The sequence below is a fragment of the Pleurodeles waltl genome, chromosome 7, assembly GCF_031143425.1.
Source record: "Pleurodeles waltl isolate 20211129_DDA chromosome 7, aPleWal1.hap1.20221129, whole genome shotgun sequence".
In the NCBI taxonomy this organism is placed as follows: Eukaryota; Metazoa; Chordata; class Amphibia; order Caudata; family Salamandridae; genus Pleurodeles; species Pleurodeles waltl.
In genome coordinates, this window is record NC_090446.1 from 47,289,684 (window position 1) to 47,296,568 (window position 6,885).

Genomic DNA, 6,885 nt, shown 5'->3' on the forward strand with positions numbered 1-6,885 from the left:
GATTCTGTTCCTCCTGACATCTATAACAAGTAAACAATTTGAGTTTGAAAGAACTTTCCTTTCATCCCTATTCGATGTCCTTCTGACTTGGAACCCAATTCCCTTTTTCCCTTTCCTCTCTTGGATCTTTGGAATTGCTCTGACCGCACCCTTTTAATGGAATCAGTGTACTGAGAGTTGCTATCTCTCTTTGGCTTAGAGCAATGCTGCTCCAGCCCTTTTTTAAACTTGTTAGCTTGCCAGCGGCACGTGGCCAGCAGGCAATAGAACTGAGCATGTTTGTGTGACCTCCCAAACTCCTTAACCTGCTGGCAACAAAGGTCCACCTTCAGCCTCATTGACAGCAACTCAAAATTAGATGAGAATCTTAGCATCATACAGCTGATGTCAATCACCACGCTCAGTTTCATAACATTTTAAAGTGACAACTGGGCTGAAGGATGAGCTTGGCATGAAAGCAAGCTGGTAGTACCAGTAGGGTGATGCGCGGACCTCATGGGACACATTAGCTCAAAACTTGCCACAAGATGTGCGTTTTAGAGGAGAGGCTGCCTGGCTGACACTTTGCCTCAACGCTGAGACAGAGCCCAAAGGCCAGGAATGGCGGCTGGCTAGAGGTACCAGAAGTCCTGGGGTGCACTGAGGATCCTGTCTGAGGGTGATTGATGTGGCAGAGACCACCACCGGTTGCAGCATTTGAGGAAGTAAGAGGGTGCAAACTCACTAAGAAACAAACGAGTGGCGAAATTCCCATTATACAACACCTGAATTGTGTGCAATGACGAGACAGAGCTAGGAAATGACGAAACACTGTGATCCAACTTTTCTTCCCTCTATTTTTTCTCCTCTGCTGGTGTTGCCTACTGGCACTAGCCCACATACTCTGGTCACAGTGACCACTACCATGCCAAAAAACAGCTAATGCTGTAACTACCTGACAATTTTGAAAAGGCTTTTAAATGAAAGAATATAAGCTGCTGTCAGGGGAAGAGCTCAAGATGACTGCCCCCTCTACTCCCTTTCCTATAGTACAGCAAATACTTTCACTCACTTGAATCAACCTGAACTACAGGAGATAAGTGCAAGTGAGGCCTGAACAGGCCAAATGGTTGGAAGACTAACTGGACATTCATCTCTTCACCATAAAGGAATCCAGAGAAGTATTAGAATAAAGGATTGGCACTGTGGTTACAGCTTAAACCTGCTTAAGGCAGATCAGCCAAAACAGCTAAAAGTTTAAAAAGCACAGAAAAATCTATAACTAAACTGTAACCCAGTGTTAAGGAAATGCTAAAGAAGGTGACTGATCTACAATAAATAATTGATTTCTTGAATAGAGAGCAGAGGGATTGCTAGGATGATCAATTTGAAACAATATAAGGATTGTGGCCATGCCTGAAAAGACTCAGGGGCTAAATGTGGTGTCCTTTTTGGAGATCCTGTTGGCAGGCACAGTGACAGCAACTGGCATATCAAAGTACTTCAATACTGAAAGAGCCCATAGAGTATGGGCAGTCACAACTGTACAGGTTCACCACCCAGGCCAGTAGAAGTACAGTTGATTACAATTTGCCAGGAGGAATGGTGCAACAACGGTGGATAACCACAAAATATTCCCCTTTCCTCACTACACAGGCACGGTTTCAACCACGAGGCACTCCTTCCTGGAAGAGAAACAAAGACTCAGGCAGTTGGGCATAAAGTACATACTCATCTTCTCTGCAAACCTAAAAACATTTGAAGGCGGCAACGCATTTTTTTGTCCGGGATCCCATGGAAGCGTGGGAATGGATTGCAAAATGGACAGCAAACAGTGGTGAAACTATGGAAGGACATGTCATGAAATGAGTAGAGAGAAATAGAAACTGATTTAAATTGCTAGAAACCACTTAACCAACAGCCTCCCAAAGAGCAGCAGTAATGGATGACGCAATCGGGGGACACAAGCTGATGGAGGGCACCGTTGAAAGACTGGTACACTCACTTAGAAACCCTAAACATAGGCTTTAAGGTAGAAAGGTTTAAAGTAGAAAAAGCTGAAGATAGTGATCACCAAGCAGCAGTGGTCACCCAAGCAATAATAGCACAAATGACCCAACCAAGCAGAATTATTGAATGTGGAAGGACTGGAAGGCCTAATTCTGTATAAGATGATTCAAACAAATTAGACACCTCAAACTGCAAACTGCAACTGTAACTCATTAGAGTCCTCCAACCTTCATATATGCTTGACGAATTGTTGAGATTGAAAAATTTATGAGGGGCAAACCAAGAACACTCAACGCATGGACCCCCTCACTCAAAGTTGTGTATGCAAGCAGCTTAATAAACTAAGGCACACCTCCCACCTGAACCATCCACGTGCTGCAGGGAAAGCTAGTTTCCTTCTTTAGGAGTTAGAGTTTATTTCAGGCAGAGGGAGTTGATCAATAGGACAGAGGGTGATCTGTGAAAGAAGAGTTGAGGGAATTTATATTGAGGCTTGGAAAATGATAGTATGAGTAGCTGGAACTAAGGTGACATTTATAACATGAATCCACATTGGATCAGAGAACCTGTTGAGCCATGAGATAGACGAGAAGTTGATGAAAGCCAATCTTTTGTGGCACCAAAGCATTACATTACATCAAGCCACACGCAGCACACGTTAACCCATGATGAAGAGCACTATCTCTGTTGACATGGAATGTGAGAGACCTGGGTAACATAACTGTGTGATAAAGAATCCATGCATTCCTTAGGAGAACTTTACTTCACTTCCCTATGGGAAATGCACCTGACTAAAGAGGAGGGTGAGAAACTAAATAAACTATAGTGGGACAATGATATGATGCTTTGTACTCCTTTTACACACAAGCCACATAAATATGGGTTCATCAGGGAGGCCCAAGTGGCAACACTGGTATATACAATAGCTGAGGGCAAACTGGATGGAGACTTGTTAGAAATAGCCCTGGCAGCAAGACAACTCATTTACACTCAACTCATCGCAACAGTGTGGGTAAGTGACTTTAATTGTGTATTGGATTGGGATAGATCATTTCCACCATTCCTAGGACCATCAGCAAATCAAATGGTAACACAGTCCACAAATTGGCTTCATAACTCTGGGGTGAATGACATATGATGTAACATACACTGAAATCAAACACCCTACATTCCAGAGCTGATATGTTCCTATGCAACTCTAAATACAGAGGGTCCTGCAACCCTCCCAAATACACCCTACAGGGAAACCCTCAGAAGTGGCAATAAAGCAGTATTTCACAGATAATGCAGCTGCATCAAGTACCCCATTGATGGAATGAGAGTGGTTTAAGGGCACTGTAAGAGGTACATTCCTAGGTATGATGCACGGTGTGAAGGCACTTCTAGAAAACAAAGCCACTAAATTAGAAAACAAAATGCAACAAGCACTGTAAAAACATGCTGTCAAATAAAGCAAACAAAAAATACAGGCTTAGACTACACAACTATAAGATATATTTAGGAAAAAGGCAGAGCGAAAGTGTTCACCTGATTGGTCAGGACAGGAGACATGTCCCTATCACAGCAGTATGAAAACCGAAAGGCGCATTAGCATCCACACAAGCAGGTATTAACGTAGTTCTCCAAGATTATCATAGAGTAGTATATAGTGTGTTCAATGGCGTTTAGCTGATAGACAAAGAGATTACATGTGAGGTGGAATTCTGATGAAACTGGCCCTGATTAAAGAGCACTCCAGGTCTCCCCTCAGGACAGATGAGATTAAAACCTCTATGAAAGGACTGACGAAGGCAAAAACACTGGGAAGCGACTGCCTCCTGTGGAATGTGATACTCCTTACCAAGGCTTACTGGCACCACGCCTGCTACAAATGTCCCAAGCAGGCAAAGTGGAACAATCGCTCCCTCTGCTTCCAAAGTTATAATAATAATTATGCTTCTAAAGCCACATAAGGTCTCAATGGTGTTGGCCTCTTATCGGCCACCATCTGTGTTGAACCTACACTATAAACTGCTAAGGAAAACCCTAATAACCAATATAGCCCAGACACTAACTGAGCTAATTCATTCCGGACAATCAGGATGATGTCCTGTAACAATTTATCACCCAAGATTCAAAGGTGATTCAACATATTAAATAACCCATTGTTTGAAGCAAGGGAGTGAGCCTTGGCAGCTATAGAAGTGGAAAATGCCTTCAGCACGCTAAATTGGGACTACCTATTTGTACTCTAGTGGGATTCAGAGACCAAATCAAAGCCTGGGTAAAGCCTCTATACACAGGTCCCACAGCCAGGGTCCTCAGTGGCAAAGTATTATCCAAATCCGGGCCAATACAGATGGGAACAAGACAGGGGTGTCTACTCTCATTGCTGTTGTGCACCGTGGTGATACAAAACATGGCTGCCATGGTTAGAAGAGACCAATTGTTAGAGATATTTTGCTCTATGGATGCACCCATGTGATCTCACCATATGCAGATGACTTGTTAGTTAATCTAAAAAATCCCCACATAGACAGAAATCCACCTTTTACTCAATTAGAACGTTTTGAAGAGGTGTGAGGTCTACAAACCAATAAAGACAAATCATAGCTGTTCTCTCTAAAATCACAAACCTCACCAGAAGACATGCTGTTTCCGGAGCTACCACTGAAGTGGGCTCTATGATCATTCTTTTATCTGGGGATCTACGTATTTTAAGAAAATGCATTCACCATCGAGGGGAACTGAGGCAGAACACTGACATCCACAAATTAATCCGTTCACGTTTGCGAAAAAGTTACTACATTCCACAATGGGGAAAGACACTTTAAACATAATTATACTTTCCTTAATTCTATACCTGTTTGCAAATTCACCTAAGAGAATCCCGTATCAGATGTGATGCTCTTGGACATGGCATGTTGAGGAGGCAGAAACAAAGTTGCTTTACGCAAGTCCGACAGTCCACTTTGGAAAGACAGATACTACATAGAGGCAAATCTACAGTGGGTGGCCAGATGGTTCAACAATCTGTAGGCAGAAGAACTACATTTTTAGTGATGATCTGAATTACTGAGGGACACTGATGTCTACTACTCTACGCCAACATGACAAACCTCAAATGTATTCAGCCAGACTCTACTGGAAAATATGCTATACTTGCACCAAAATTGTCAAGGCATACTCTCTATTGCACCCCTTGTGGTTCCACCCCAAACTCCGTAAGCTAGAATTTGGTAACTAGTATAGCAATCTGGCTGATCTGGCTGAGAGGTGGCATAGCTATACTAGGTGACCTATTCTTCGCAGGTGCACTACAGACTTTTGACCAAATGCAAATTAATAATAGGTTTTTAAGTTATGGAGCCCTATCATGACAAATTAAACTAGTTTGGAGTAGCAGAGACACAGAACCAAGGACCCATACAATACTACAGTTATATAAAGCCATGACAGAGATCAAAAGACATTTACAACACTCTACTGCTGTGTCACAGTACATATGAAGACAGATCTTCCAACATTAATGTTGTATCACTCGAAAAAGAGACAGAGGTTAGTTATAGCTACTATACTCCTCCACATACACACACACCTGGTCCACATAAAATGTACTGTACTCTAGGGGAACAAAAGGCCAACATTTGGCATGGAAAAGCCTCACACACATTACTGCGGCATGCTTCATCATCAGCGAGGCTGTCCCATTCTGGTAGGATAATACCACCACAGTGGTGTCAACCTCTGGAGAAGGGAGATCAGACAAAGTGGTTCTAGCTATGTAAGGGATCAAGACTAGGTTTTAAAACCACCTCTGTGTATACCCAAGGAATTACCTACATTTGGCATAGAAAAGCCTCACACACATTATTGTGGCATGCTTCATCATCAGCGAGGCTGTCCCATCCTGGTAGGATAATACCACCACAGTGTATACCCACGAAATTTCCTTTATTTGAAGGCTGCACAGGGTAGGATTAAAAAAGGACAAACTTACGGATGAGTACTGAGAAATTGTGTTTTAGTCATCCACTACGTTCAAGATCTGAACATGCTTTGGCCTCTTTTAGAGCCCATATAGGGTCTTATGTCTGTCAGGAACAACATAAGTATATTCTACGTACTCAAGTGTACATACAGATGAGAAGGAGTCTTACCTTTGCCGGTCCTATCCGTTTAATAGCTGTAAATCACAAAAAAGTCATCTGGGAAGCTTATGCTCAATTAACTGCGTTTCATCTTCTTTCATATGAAACCCATCGCTTGACCTACACAATCTTCCATCAGTGGTGAAAGCACACAACACACAGTACACATGAAGCAAACGTCAGAATACACTACTAGTATGTTCATCTACCCTATTCTTAAGAGGTTTGAGGCCAGTTTTCTAACCCACGGTGGGTCACCCTGAAGTCACACACTTAAAACAGTGAGAAGGACTATCTTCATAAGCCCTACACTGACACAGACATATATTCAAAGACAGATAGGATGTTGATAGGCTGATCAAGACATGTCATTGTGTACCACTCAGACGTCTAGGTAAAAACCTTTGCTATAATATCTTACAGAGCAGGTTGATACCATAGGAGTATAGTCTCAGAGAAAAAGCTTTAGTCTACTGCACATACTGAAGTTAATGGAGTCGTAGGTCTAGCATAGAGTTCTTGGGATGGGTACCGGTACCTCCTTTCAGTTATAAGCAGCACATTGCTTTGAAACCCACCATCTGCTCCACACTCATTGGTAGCATTGGGTTAGTTTGTTCCATTCCTACTGCTCTATATTATTAAACATATCCCAAAACAGTTTATGCAGCCCTTTTTGTTCACCCAAATCTTATAACCATGTTGAGGTCACACAGGTTACGTCATAGGCCACCACACTTACCCTTGCACATGATGCACTGCAGTC